Source organism: Entelurus aequoreus, linkage group LG11 (genome assembly GCF_033978785.1).
Source record: "Entelurus aequoreus isolate RoL-2023_Sb linkage group LG11, RoL_Eaeq_v1.1, whole genome shotgun sequence".
Taxonomy (NCBI): Eukaryota; Metazoa; Chordata; class Actinopteri; order Syngnathiformes; family Syngnathidae; genus Entelurus; species Entelurus aequoreus.
The window spans coordinates 62,459,068-62,475,195 of NC_084741.1; the positions used below are offsets into that span (position 1 = coordinate 62,459,068).

Below are 16,128 nucleotides of genomic sequence, written 5' to 3' on the forward strand. Positions count from 1 at the left end.
ATGACATGACAGTGTGTGGGAATTCCATGCTGAATACAAATAGAACAAGAGTCTGTTTCCCATAGGTCCCAAAAATGCATGAGAGCCTATAGGCCAAGGTTATCTTTTAAAAATGAGCCATGTCAGCGTGACACCCTGCATGGGAATCTTCAGCTGGAGGCGACCCCTCTGAGCATTGTGCACCCACTTGAAGCTGCATATCAAGTTAATGACCCATGACCCCTTACAAAGAACCCTATTGGAGAATGACACAGAGTATGGCAGGGCAGCTGTCCTTAACATTGACTTTAAACATATCTCTGCATGCATAGCTCACATTGTTTATAGATCATAGAAAGACAGTCTTTAGGGCAAACACAACACAATATAAATTGTTGAAACATAATTTGTGGACTTTGTAAAAACATTTCCAAATTTAAGACTTGACTGAGCAGTACATCAAATGTGCAGTGAAGTTGTTAATGTTCTCATAAATAAGCCTAATTTCATGTTTATAAATGCATTTTTTTTCCCTCAGAGTTGTAGTCAACTGTCAAACTAGAGGTAATGAACACATAATTTTTCTTATTATTTGTGCATGAGTGACTGACTCATGATTAGTCGAGTAAGATAAGTGTCGGAGAAAATAGACTAATAGACTTGATCAGTGGTTTTCAAAATTTTTACACCAAGTACCACCTCAAAAAAAACTTGGCTCTCCAAGCAGCACCATGAAGACCAACATTAAAATACAGTCACGTAGTAAGCCTAAGTACTCAATAAAAACAAAGCAGAGGTTTTATTTAACAAGTATATTCAAAAATGTTGCCACTGTATCGTTACACACAGTTTGAACAGTAACACTGTGTTTGAATATAGGAAAATAAAACACTGTACTGTAATCAAGTGATTCATTGGCCTACCACTAGATGGAGCCCATGTACCACTAGTGGTACACTTACCACAGTTTGAGAATCACTGAACTAGATAAACTCACTGTGGCACCAAGTGCAATTAAAATATATTCCACATCCCCAAACCTGTATTTACTTACTGATTCTTAATTTGTGTATTTATTTTCCATCCTTTGTGTTAAAAAATAAATATGAAGACATTTATGAAGATTGTCATTTTTTTAACAAAGCTTTTCATGTGGAATACCTGATGCGGCCCAGACTCTGCCTCCAGCGGCCCCCAGGTAAACTAAGTTTGAGACCTCTGCTGTAGAAGTTTGTGCAGTCAGCTGGAAATGTGATTTATGTATGACATTCATGTGCAGAGCACATACCTTTTGCATGCTATATCATATAAAATATATAATATGTATCCATAAAAGCAATTTACATATTGGGTGGACGTTTATTTAGGGAAGATGGCCCATGCAAAAGAGTGACGACAGACACCAACTGGACACCCGTCAACCGCTGCTATTCTTGCTTCAGAGCCACTTTATGTTTTTTTAACCCTTTTTAAGTGGATTAATCTTGGCCTGTGAAGTACTGTAACACAGGGATCAATGCCAGGAGAACAGTAAAGGTGGATGCGTAGAGTAAAGCCATGGCTTCCACTTCAAACTAACTGCACTTTTTAGCATTCCTTTAACTTGCTAATTGTGCGTGACTTTTGGGGAGGGATATTGTGTTACAAACGTTAAGTGGTGTACAGGTTTATTTTGTGAGGTACATGTTGGGCGGGGTTGTTTTTTCCTCGAGCGTGGGGTAGGAATATTTATTGCTCATTAATTGATGTCTATAAAAAGAAGTCAGTAATGTGGCGTAATAACCTGATGGCTTTTGTTTCCTTATTTTTGAATATTCCCAGCTGATTATCAAGTCCTTCCCGTGTCCCTCATCATGCGTTGAATAGGTGCGGTTGTTATAACCTGCTGTCGCCAGCGGTGTCATAATTATGCGACGGTTAACTAGAATGGATATATCAATATATCGATATATTCTATATCATTTGTCCAGAATCTTAACGGTCTTCCTGTACAGACCAAATTAGGAACTGGTACCAAAAATACTGGCTCTCGGTATACATCCCTACTGTTAACCCTCTGGGGCATACATCATTTACTAGCAGTTAAGTGCCACCAGGACCAAAAAGCCCCAGGAATTTAAAAGTGTAGGGAAAAGTTTAGCCAACACGTCTGTTTTTTTAAACCATTCGAATGCCCAGTTGATTTAATTTCCATCCATCCATCCATTTCTACCATTTGTCCCTTTCGAGGTGGCTGGTGCCTCCATTTTTTCATATTGAGAAATGTGCAAAAATATGTTATTTATTATCCATTTAGTAAATGTTAAAGGGCTGGGGTAGTGGGATAAAGGAGAGGCTGAAATGTTGGAGCAGACGAGGTCGGCATGTCTTGACACTGTAAATGTGGAACTTGGAACCAAGCTATGCCGACATAAATGGTATGCCTACCCAAACTAAACCAGAAAAAATGTCCCCGGCTATTTGGACCAAATGTCACGATAATATTGATAATGATACAAACAGCACACCATGCTACTGTTAGTACAGTGGTTCTTAACCTGGGTTCAATCGAACCATAGGGGTTCGGTGAGTCGGCCTCAGGGGTTTGGCGGAGCCTCCACCGCTGAGTTCAAGACATACCCAACTCATCGTGTAAATAAAAACTTCTCTCTATGGGCGTATTATGGATACCCCCAAACAATTTTCCCTCTAATTTTCCACCTGATTTGCAGGTGTGTAATTTGTTGTGAGTTCATGCACTGTGTTTGTGTTGTTCTTTGAACAAGGTGATGTTCATGCACAGTTCATTTTGTGCACCAGTAAAAAACATAACTTTGTCTTGAATTTGAAAAATTGTTTTATTTTTATTTTTCACTAAAGAAGGGTTTGGTGAAGGCGCATATGAAACTGGTGGGGTTCGGTACCTCCAACAAGGTTAAGAACCACTGTGTTAGTACAACCGCATACATTGTTGAGCTAGCTCTGTACAAACAAAACATGAAATGTGGGCCAATACTTTACAGATACTGTAATATGATTGTTCATGCTTTTAAGTCAGTACAGCTGGGTGTCCTATTGCATTGTGTTGTGTATTACAAACTCAAAAGCTATTCAGCTGTTAACGCAGTAGCTAGCTTACCTTTTGCCGTAGCTAGCTGACGGCTAACACCGTAGTATGTTGTCGCAAGACGATGTGTTACTATGCTAGAAAAAGAGTTCCTCAGTGTTCGCTCTTACAGTAACAAAGTCGGTTATTATACAGGTTACGGAAGGTAAATGAAGTATCGTTGGCGGTTTTTGGATGCATTTTTTAAGTGACTTAGAGGCAGAATGGATTGGTCTCATTAGCTGCATTGCTAGCCATCAAGAACGAGCAGATTATTACAAATTTGAATGCATTCTTGTCTCTCATAAGGATTGTGAAAAGGCACATTTCCAAAGAAAGTGCAGTTCCCCTTTAAATGGGCTAAAACTATCTCAGTATATCATTGATATATGAAAAAATATGAAGCAAATTACTAAAAGGGACACAAACGGTAGAAAATAGATGGATGGATGAAAAAAATAATTCCATTCGGATTACACAAACACAATTATTTCAAAAAATAAAGCAAACCTGAAAGGCCAAAAAAGTCCCCAGTATACGGTACTCTAAGGGTTAAGTAACATTTTCCTTAAATAGTGGAGCCAATATGTACTTTCAAATAATTATTTACAGTATGCTGGTGTATTTCTACACTACAAACCTTAACAGGTTTAATAAAAAAGTACTATGACACATACTCAAACAGTCCTATTTATAAATAAAATACATCAAAATGTTCCTTCAGTGTTTGCCCTTCTCTTATCTTTTTAGTTCCTGTCTTTCAGACCCTCACTCTTTCTTTCAATCTCTCTCTTTCTGACTCTGGTCATGAATCAGTGGTTACATGAACTGCTTTCAAGTTAGTTTCCACCAATGTTACATGAAACCGTAAGTACAATAACAGGATGTTATAGATCCCACAAGAAGTTCAGCTGGGACTCTTTATTTTTTTCATTTCAGAAGGTCAGCTACAGCAAAATACAGCATCCAAGATGTACAGTATTTGCAGAAAAGCTTGACATGTTACTATCAGTTGTGAAAATTGTGCATGCAGTAACACACATTACTCGAATCCAAAACAAACCCCTTAAATTAGCTACTGTATGAATTAATTGTGTGTTCTTCTTAGACTATTATAATCAAAACCCTTAAAAAGGCCACCATTACTTTGAACGAATGCATTTCCATTGAGAATATTTAAGAAGGATTCCTAAAGTTCACAGGAACAGCGTGTTAATATAATTGTAACATAATTGCAAATAAAAAAATAATGATTCAAAACAATTATATTTATGAACAACTTTTGACATTAGTAATTATAATCTGCCTCAAGTTGCAGTCACAGAGGAAGTGACAAAGGAAAATGTCATTGCCACAGGATTTTTAACACAAGTTACTGCATGTACACACACATAAATACACAGTGGAAAAACATGCAGGATGCCTGATAAAGCTACTACTGTACTCATATTCTATGAGTATGTGGCGGTATTTTCTGGAGAGCAACCTTTCCAATGCGATCAATCTTACTATTCAAACTACTGCACATGAATAGAGAAGACATGACGAGACACGTACATTGCCACTAGGTGTGCAGCTTATGTAACAAGCTTATTTATTTATATATATTTATTTATTTGATATATATATTTATATATTATTTATATATATTTATTTATTTATATATGCACCTTATTGCTTTTTTATCCTGCACTACCATGAGCTTATGTAACGAAATTTCGTTCTTATCTGTGCTGTAAAGTTCAAATTTGAATGACAATAAAAAGGAAGTCTAAGTCTAAACACTTTTATACATAATAGGTGGTTGCTGAAGACAAGTGAAGTACAGTAAAGCAAATCCGTTGTTCATTTCATAGTGTAGCGATGTAAAAAGAACCAGATATAATAAACAACTTGCCAAAGTCTCTGTATGAATTATTACTAATTCGTAGTCCATACTTATTTATGCACTTTCTCAATAGAGATGTATCCATCCATCCATCCATTTTTTACCGTTTGTCCCTTTCCATAGTTCCAAATGTATTTAAATAATCGGATTATTACAAGCCAAGTACATCATCATGTACTGCCATATTAGTTGACCGAACATAAACCAAAGAATAAGAACTCAAAACAGAACATGAACAACAAACATAAATCATAAAAGCCAAGAAAGTATGTCTCTTACTTAAAAAGGCTAACATATCACTCTGACAGTCGACAACCCAAAAAACACTGGCCCGTGTCCAATTTGGGTTCCTGACCCTGCTCTTGATTATTACCACTGCCCTTTAGAATGGTGCAAAATTGGTGGGTTTCCTCAAAATTGTGAAGGATGATTTGAAAATAGTTTAAGGACAGTGCAGTAGCTTCCTGCTGTTTGCGGATGTTACTTTCCAAAACCATTCACAAATAGCAAATACAAGTATACAGTATATAAGTCATTAAGACACCCATAAAAATTTCTATTTTTGATACGATAATAAAGCCTGGGTCATGCTGTTTATGGAGGCTCGCTCCTCTCCCTCCAAACTTTATTGCTCGCTTGACGATCACGTTCTCCTTTGATTTCAAATCAACATTTGAAATCATTTTTAAATATTCAATTTGATTCAGCTCTTTAAGCCTCCTAATCTCTCTATTTGCCATTGTGAGCCGACGACAAGGGGAGCTAACACGCTAAATGCATAGAAGCACAATCCAAGCTCAAGCCTAAAGTATGACTTTCATACATTATAAATTGTAAAATGTATAAAAAAAAATGTATGTATATAATGTGTGTGTATGTATCTGTGTGTATCATATGTGTGTTGAAATGGATGGATGAATGGATATATATACAGTATATATATATATATATATATATATATATATATATGTATATATATATATAAATACATATGTATATATGCACACACACACATAAATATATACACATATATATATTATGGCTGTCAATGTTAATGCGATAACGCGTTAACTATAAATTTCAATAACGGCACACATTTTTTTAATAGCTGATTAACGCAAACACTTCCTTTTTGACACACTGCCGTATGAAGGGGGAACTTGGCTGCAGTTCACTTGCTACTGATGTGCCACAAATGGACAAAAGAAGAAAATAAAGTCTACCTTTTGGAAATATCAGGTTCAAAGCCATGGCAAGTCTCCCGACCAGAAAGGACTATTTTTCGCTATGAGAATAGGCGACCTCCCTTCAGCAAATCCCTACTGCGCATGCCGTTCAGAGGTGGGTGGTGCTTCACTTCCGTGTTCAGATTACGGTTAAAGTGCAGTGATAACATAACATTTAGATTGTTACTGCTTTAGTAAGTAAAATGACATACAAGCTCAACAGAATGAAAGACGGTCAGCAGGATGTCGAAAGGAGACTTTTTTTTTTACTGCAAACAGTCGATGCGACATCAAAACATGTCAAGACACTTTCTCAAAACAATCACACACTTTTCTGGCTTCAAAATAAAAGCGCTACGCTATACATTCAGTTTAAAGGCCTACTTTTTTATTTAAACGGGGATAGCAGATCCATTCTATGTGTCATACTTGATCATTTCGCGATATTGCCATATTTTTTCTGAAAGGATTTAGTATAGAACAACGACGATAAAGTTTGCAACTTTTGGTCTCTGATAAAACAAAGCCTTGCCCCTACCGGAAGTAGCGTGACGTCACAGGAGGAAGGGCTGCTCACAATTTCCCATTGTTTTCAATGCAGCGAAAGAGATTCGGACCAAGAAAGCGACGATTACCCCATTAATTTGAGCGAGGATGAAAGATTCGTGGATGAGGAACGTGAGAGTGAAGGACTAGCATGCAGTGCAGGACGTATCTTTTTTCGCTCTGGCCGTAACTTAGGTACAAGGGTTCATTGGATTCCACACTCTCTCCTTTTTCTATTGTGGATCACGGATTTGTAATTTAAACCACCTCGGATATTATATCCTCTTGAAAATGAGAGTCGAGAACGTGAAATGGACATTCACAGTGACTTTTATCTCCACGACAATACATCGGTGAAGCTCTTTAGCTACGGAGCTAACGTGATAGCATCGGGCTTAAATGCAGATAGAAACAAAATAAATAAACCCCTGACTGGAAGGATAGACAGAAAATCAACAATACTATTAAACCATGGACATGTAAATACACGGTTAATGCTTTCCAGGCTGGCGAAGCTTAACAATGCTGTTGCTAATGACGCCATTGAAGCTAACTTAGCAACGGGACCTCACAGAGCAATGCCAAAAACATTAGCTATCCACCTACGCCAGCCAGCCCTCATCTGCTCATCAACACCCGTGCTCACCTGCGTTCCAGCGATCGACGGAGCGACGAAAGTCTTCACCCGATCATAGATGCGGTCGGCGGCCCGGAGACGGAGGAAGTCAAGGTGAGGTCGGCGGCTAGCGCGTCTGCTATCCATCTCAAAGTCCTCCTGGTTGTGTTGCTGTAGACCGCCGCTAATACACCGATCCCACCTACAACTTTCTTCTTTGCAGTCTTCATTGTTCATTAAACAAATTGCAAAAGATTCACCAACACAGATGTCCAGAATACTGTGGAATTTTGAGATGAAAACAGAGCTTTTTGTATTGGATTCAATGGGACCGAATACTTCCGTTTCAACGATTGACGTCACGCGCATACGTCATCATACATAGACGTTTTCAACCGGAAGTTTAGCGGGAAATTTAAAATTGCACTTTATATGTTAACCCGGCCGTATTGGCGTGTGTTGCAATGTTAATATTTCATCGTTGATGTATAAACTATCAGACTGTGTGGTCGGTAGTAGTGGGTTTCAGTAGGCCTTTAACTACATTTAGGGTTTCTCCTTCATATTAGCCGCCACACCTAACAAAATAAAGTAATATATTGTATTGTAGCGTCCAGAAGAAAACAAACAAAGTCTTGTTAGCTTTTGTTGCCAATTCAGGCCCAATTCCAGCAAGTATTTCTGCCGTAAACACACGTCTGCCTCTGTGCTTCTCTCCTAGACACACAACACTTGTTCATTCTCCGCCGATACGGTGTGGTCACAGACCATAGGAAAAACGACCATTATAACACACTAACATACACATTAACACCAGCAGGTAGTTACAGTAGGAATGGCTACGTATAGTTTATTTTGCACACTATTGACTAATGATGCACTGAAAATTTGGCCGGAAAAATACGTACTTTCTTTACCGGAATAGTGCTCTCAAAACCGATGTTGTGATGACGTAAACTATACGCATGGGGTGTCTGGAGCGGAGGCAGCGAGTCCGCGCTGTGAACGTACTTTAATATATTCGAGATATACCCGCGGACAGCAACCTTCACAATTTAAGATGACACTGGCGTCTTTCAATGAGAGAAAGTCTGGCTGAAATATTGTGTAAATTATTTTACAACATGCTGTGGTCAAGTCCTCAATTACAGAATGATAAGCAGACTCAATAGTACATTTTATTAATTAATAGAGAAGGTTAAAACATTGTCACGTAGCAATATGAAGGCCATTAACTTGTACAACATGTAATGTACAGAAAATAAGAAGCATTTATTCAGGTAGAAATATCACAGATTACAGCTGGGATGGACCCGCCACCCCTGAAAATTATCTGTCTAGGGTACACCAATTAATGATGAAAAAGTTTATCGCGATTATCCATCCATCCATTTTCTACCGCTTGTCCCTTTTAAGTTAACTATGAACAAATAACGATAGATATTTGAATTGTTTGACAGCCCTAACATTAGGGATGTAACGGTCCACAAAAATGTCGGTTCGGTACGTACCTCGGTTTAGAGGTCACGGTTCGGTTCATTTCGGTACAGTAAGAAAACAAAAAAATATACATTTTTTGGTTATTTACCAAATTTGGAAACAATGGCTTTATCCTTTAAACATTGGGAACACTATAATAATTCTGCCCACGTTAATCCACATTAAACTGCCTCAAATTGTTGCTCAGATTAAATAAAATGACAAAACTTTTCTCTACTTATAAAAAGTGCAACATTAAACAGTTTCAAAACAACTCATCATGCTTAATGTATTACAGCATTTGGGAAGCCTGCAGTTGATTATTATTATGTAAATGTTATATTTTTATCAACATGTAATAGCAGGGACCCTGCCATTCAAAACTAGGCTGCTCCATTACTAATGATTAATGTAACTATAGCTTAAAAATAGTACAATAGCAATAGGAGAGACTATTCATCCCTGAACACCATGGAGTTCATGTAGGCTTAATGATATAGTTATATTATTACAAACCCCGTTTCCATATGAGTTGGGAAATTGTGTTAGATGTAAATATAAACGGAATACAATGATTTGAAAATCATTTTCAACCCATATTCAGTTGGATATGCTACAAAGACAACATATTTGATGTTCAAACTGATAACATTTTTTTTTGTGCAAATAATCATTAACTTTAGAATTTGATGCCAGCAACACGTGACAAAGAAGTTGGGAAAGGTGGCAATAAATACTGATAAAGTTGAGGAATGCTCATCAAACACTTATTTGGAACATCCCACAGGTGAACAGGCCAATTGGGAACAGGTGGGTGCCATGATTGGGTATAAAAGTAGATTCCATGAAATGCTCAGTCATTCACAAACAAGGATGGGGCGAGGGTCACCACTTTGTCAACAAATGCGTGAGCAAATTGTTGAACAGTTTAAGAAAAAACCTTTCTCAACCAGCTATTGGATTTCACCATCTACGGTCCGTAATATCATCAAAGGGTTCAGAGAATCTGGAGAAATCACTGCTTGAAGCAGCTAAGCCCGTGACCTTCGATCCCTCAGGCTGTACTGCATCAACAAGCGACATCAGTGTGTAAAGGATATCACCACATGGGCTCAGGAACACTTCAGAAACCCACTGTCAGTAACTACAGTTGGTCGCTACATCTGTAAGTGCAAGTTAAAACTCTCCCATGCAAGGCGAAAACCGTTTATCAACAACACCCAGAAACGCCGTCGGCTTCGCTGGGCCTGGGCTCATCTAAGATGGACTGATACAAAGTGGAAAAGTGTTCTGTGGTCTGACAAGTCCACATTTCAAATTGTTTTTGGAAACTGTGGATGTTGTGTCCTCCGGACCAAAGAGGAAAAGAACCATCCGGATTGTTCTCGGCGCAAAGTTGAAAAGCCAGCATCTGTGATGGTATGGGGGTGTATTAGTGCCCAAGACATGGGTAACTTACACATCTGTGAAGGCGCCATTAATGCTGAAAGGTACATACAGGTTTTGGAGCAACATATGTTGCCATCCAAACAACGTTACCATGGTACTAGACTGGCCTGCCTGTAGTCCAGACCTGTCTCCCGATGAAAATGTGTGGCACATTATGAAGCCTAAAATACCACAACAGAGACCCCCGGACTGTTGAACAACTTAAGCTGTACATCAAGCAAGAATGGGAAAGAATTCCACCTGAGAAGCTTAAAAAATGTGTCTCCTCAGTTCCCAAACGTTTACTGAGTGTTGTTAAAAGGAAAGGCCATGTAACACAGTGGTGACATGCCCTTTCCCAACTACTTTGGCACGTGTTGCAGCCATGAAATTCTAAGTTAATTATTATTTGCAAAAAATAAAAAAAGTTTATGAGTTTGAACATCAAATATCTTGTCTTTGTAGTGCATTCAATTGAATATGGGTTGAAAAGGATTTGCGAGTCATTGTATTCCGTTTATATTTACATCTAACACAATTTCCCAACTCATATGGAAACGGGGTTTGTATATCACCTATCAGAGACAGAAACTCTTCATTTAACATAATGTCCTTTTTTGCTGCTTCAACACAGCTCAATCAACACAGAAAAAGGTAAAGTGAAATAACAGACAGACAGGGCTTTGCTGTCCGTAACACACACACACACACGCACACAAACACACACGCACACACACGCACACGCACACACGCACACACACCGCAAAATGAGCTAACGTTACGCTAAAAGCGAATTAGCCTTCACTTCAATCCAGGACTGCGAGCGAGCTGAGCTGCAGTTTATATTTCTAGAAGGTCAACGGGCTCATAGTGATGTTACTAGTAGTTGACTGGGAGGTGTTTATTATAATTTAGGGAGAGTCCGCTGCCTGATGCTTACCTGCTAAACGCTAAGCACTGACTACATGCGCTCTGAATACGCACTGCTGATTGGCTGTTACCGCTCTGAATACGCACTGCTGATTGGCTGTTACCACTCTGTATGTAACCAATCAGATGGTTGTGTGGGTGGGACAATGCTGGGTGCTGTGTACTGACAGAGACAGGCAGAAGGAAGCGGAGCAGCTTGTTAAGACTTTAGCTTAGCTTAATATGTTCGTGTGGAAACTCGTTCGGTACACCTCCGAACCAAACCGAACCTCCCGTACCGAAATGGTTCAATACAAATACACGTACCGTTACACCCCTACCTAATATATATATATATATATATATATATATATATATATATATATATATATATATATATATATATATATATATATATATATATATATATATATATATATATATACACACACTTTGATTACAAAGATATAACGATGGTGTTTGCTTACATGTTACGTACATTCTGTAAGTTGTTTACAAAAGTGAGTTGAAAAATAAAGCTAACGTAGAGCCACGTTGATGTCCATGTTTACTCTACTTAATAGCCATGAAAAGATTAGAAACCTCCCAAGTGTCTATCCATCCATCCAGTTTTTACCGCTTGTCCCTCTCGGGGTCACGGGGGTGGCTGGAGCCTATCCCAGCTGCATTGGGGCAGAAGGCAGGGTACACCCTGGACAAGTCGCCACCTCATCGCAGGGCAAAACACAGATAGACAACATTCACACTCACACAGTAGGGCCAATTTAGTGTTGCCAATCAACCTATCCCCAGGTGCATGTCTTTGGAGGTGGGAGGAAGCCAGAGTACCTGGGGGGAACCCACGCAGTCACGGGGAGAACATGCAAAGACACAGAAAAGACCCAATCTTTTTACCAAACTCCTTTTTTAATGCTGTATATAAATTAATCTCATCCTTTATTTGGAAAGGCAAAATTCCTAGGATACGGAGAGAATTTTTACAGAGGCACAGGTCCGTAGGTGGTTTGTCACTCCCTAACATAAGATTTTACGAACCTGAATTGAGTTGGTGCAGACTGGAAGCTGAATCATGTTCTACTTCGCTCCTAGCTCTGCTTACATCAAAACTGCCTTTTCAATCATCTCAGTTTACATGAAACCCAATTGTTATCTCTACTCTTAGAATTTGGTCTCAATTTAGATGCTATTTTGGACTCCGGGGATTATCTAACTACAGCTCCATTCATAATAACTATCTCTTTCTTCCTTCAAACACAGATAAAGCTTTTTCTCTATGGCAGACCTCAGGCCTGGTCAGACTAAGGGACCTTTATATTAACCATCACAGGAGTTCAGCGAACAACAAGGATCTGGCGAGAGTCAGGTTAGTCTAATGTATTAACAAACAGTTTTTCAAGCACTTTTGACAATTGAGGTAGGAGAGATACTGTAACCTGAGTCTCGCCAGATCCTTGTAGTTCGCTGAGCTCCACACATTGATCTGGGAGTTCTTAATAGGAGATGTATTTCAGAAGGCGGGGCCTTGTAAAAAAAATCATTGTATGCGATTGCATAAACCACTTGTCCGTTATCTTAAATGACGTGCTACTTCAACCACTCACATCGAAATCAACCCGTGACGCTGATGAGAGCGACGCTGGGAAATCCAAACCCGGTCGGAAGAAGAGCCAAAACATCCGTTCTCTGTTCAAAACCGCTTTCTGTTCATCTTTTAAAGAATTAATATTTGAAAGATTCGACAAAACAGTTGCAATAGCAGAATCAAAGTCAGCACACGACGCAGCGAGAGCTGTTGTTGTTTGAATGTTGTTTGAATCTAACAGTAGCTTCGGCGCTACGTCACATCTATGAAATCCCGCCCGGCGATCCTGATTGGTTCATTATTTTTTGCTATCTGGAAGGAGTTTGCAATGCCTTCGAGCCCAGACCCTTGTGTGGAGCTCAGCGAACTACAAGGGTCTGGTGAAAGTCAGGTTAGAGATACTGGTCTATAATTACCAAATGTATGTTTATCTCCAGTTTTAAGTCAAAGGGATGACCTTAGCTGTTTTCATACTGTCTGGAAAAACTCCTACTTTAAAAGAACAATTAATTATATAATATAATGGTTTAATCCATCTATCCATCCATTTCTACCGCTTGTCCCTTTCGGGGTTGCAGGGTTTGCTGGAGCCTATCTCAGCTGCATTCAGGCGGAAGGCGGGGTACACCCTGGACAAGTCGCCACCTCATCACAGGGCCAACACAGATAGACAGACAACATTGACACTCAAATGATGCAATCAATTGTGTATTTTATTATTTTCATGTCAATACCCTCACTGTCTGGTGAAATGACATAATCTACCACGGCACACCAAACAATATCTCACGGTACACTAGTGTGCCGCGCGGCACAGTGGTTGAAAAACACTGTTCTGATGTCTAATCGGAAGATTCCAACCACTTGTTATTTTGGCACTCTTTGGCCTGAATGTGGTGGGTGCTTTTGTTCGAGGCTTGCGGGGTTTGTGTGAGAGGCTCTTAGAAAGAAGGGAGGAGGGGTTCTTTAAGACCCCAGTCTAGCAAAATTCCTGAAAAGAAAATATTGGGGGAGAAAAAAACACTTCTGTTGCCCTCTTAGTCATTTGTGCTAAATGATAAAACGGACATGGTAAGATTATGAGGATTGCATTCTTGCAGGCATGCTGACTATTTACCCCCAAAAGAGGGCAGGTGGCAGCTGCAGAGCCCCCCTTCTGTCTTCTAAATCTCTGGCGGCAGAAGCTCCAGCCCACGAATTACCCACTAACATTAAAGTACTTTGGGAGGTAAAGCCATGTGGAGCTGCCCATCACTAGTGGCTGCAGAGCACAAAACACTGTCACACTCGCCCCCAACATCACGCACTCACTTCCTGTAGCGTTTATGAAAAAAGTATGGCGAGACAGCAAAGCTACGTGTCTGTTGAATTTCACACACACACACAAAAGAAAAAAAACTGGCTTCTTCAGTATCGGAATCTTTCTGTTCTGCTATGCGTCCGGACATTTTAAAACGCAAACATCTTACCTCACTTGGTAGCGTCGTGTTCAGCAGTTCATCACCGAGCACTTTAAATGTCGACTCAAGTTCGTGCGGGGGGAGAAGAGGAAGCAACAGGCGAGAATGGGAAACGAAGAAAAGGAGGAGTGAGGAAGGCGGGAAGAGGGAGTGGAAACAAGATAGACGGAATGGCTGAAAGAGAGAAACTGAGCCCGACTTCCAGAGACTCCTCGTTTGAGCGGAGGGTTGGCTTAAAAAAAAACGCAGACGGGCTAACTCTCTCCCTCGCCTGCCTCCCTAGTTTGACGTCATCGCGGTCACGTGACCTCACTCTGGAGTGGAGGGGAAATGAAAGGGGAGAGACAGAAGCCTGCGTTGCCATGGTAACAGGGCCAGTGCACTGCAATGATTTCAATAGGTCAACACACACACACGGAATCTGGCACATGATAGACTCCTTTACACAAAGTGAGGACGCTGCGTTGCACTGCGTTTTATGTGTTCATTAAACAATTACTTTGCATTACATTGCATTATATGCAATCTGTTGTTGTGTTCCCTAATTTGAGTATACATAAAGGAAGGTGTGTGTTGCTGAGCCCTACCTGGACATAATCTGGACTGGACCTGGTTTTAAGAACCCTTTAAACCAGGGGTCTCAAACTCAATTTACCTGGGGGCCACTAGATGCAGAAAGTGGGTGAGGCTGGGCCGCAAGAAAATATTTCTTAAAAAAATCTAACATGCACTTTTTAATGAATTCACCTTCTTTGAATGGCCGCCCTAGCAACATACTTGCCAACCCTTCCGATTTTTCCGGGAGACTCCCGAAATTCAGTGCCCCTCCCGACAATCTCCCGGTGCAACCATTCTCCCGAATTTGTCCCGATTTTAACAATATTAAGGGCGTGCCGTGATGGCACTGCCTTTAACGTCCTCGGGGTTTGGTGGTAGCGGGGGTGTATATTCTAGCCCGGAAGAGTTAGGGCTGCATGGGATTCTGGGTATTTGTTCTGTTGTGTTTATGTTGTGTTACGGTGCGGATGTTCTCCCGAAATGTGTTTGTCATTCTTGTTTGGTGTGGGTTCACAGTGTGGCGCATATTTGTAACAGTGTTAAACTTGTTTATATGGTCACCCTCAGTGTGACCTGTGTGGCTGTTGATCAAGTATGTCTTGCAGTCGCTTACGTGTGTGTACAGAAGCCAAATTCAACATGTGACTGGGCTGGCACGCTGTTTGTACAGGTTGTAGAGGGCACTAAAGGCAGTGCCATCACGGCACACCCTTAATATTGTTGTTTGGGTGAAAATCGGCAGACATTCGAGAGAATGGTTGCCCTGAAATTCGGGAGTCTCCCGGAAATATCGGGAGGGTTGGCAAGTATGATGCTGTCAAGCGCCATTCATATAAAATTTGCCACAAAATAACGTCTCGCGGGCTGCAATTGGCCCGCGGACCGCGTGTCTGAGACCCCTGCTTTAAACAATCTAATTTCATTGACAACCTGGTCTGGTTTAAAAAAAAAAAAACATTTTCTTCAACAAAAAAGAAACTAAAATAAAACAAAAGCAGTTACATAGAAACTTGTAATTAATGAAAATGAGTAAAAATAACTGTTAAAGGTTAGTACTATTAGTGGACCAGCAGCACACACAATCCTGTGTGATTCACAGACTGTATCCCTTGCAGACTGCATTGATATATATTGTAGGAACCAGAATATTAATAACAGTAGGAAACAACAAACAGTTTCTTTCAATTAAAAACTTCAGCTCATTTTTATACTCCACAAACTCATCTCGTGGGCCGGATAAAACCTGTTTGCGGGCATGATCCCGTTTGCCACCCTTGTGTTAGAGCCATATGAACCATCTCGGACCCTGAGAACATCAGAACCTCAGGGAGTGGTCTTCTGCTGGTGCTTA

At 40.0% G+C, this 16,128-nt stretch overlaps 1 protein-coding gene across 2 annotated transcripts in view; it reads right to left on the reverse strand.

Moving 5' to 3' along the window:
* Positions 1-14,459, reverse strand: part of ncalda (neurocalcin delta a) — a 61,260-nt gene extending 46,801 nt beyond the window's left edge. For both annotated transcript variants that reach the window (XM_062063737.1, XM_062063736.1), the window contains exon 1: positions 14,229-14,459. The gene's annotated coding sequence lies outside the window, so the exon portion shown is untranslated. The remainder of the gene's footprint in view (positions 1-14,228) is intronic.
* Positions 14,460-16,128: the final 1,669 nt, after the last annotated feature.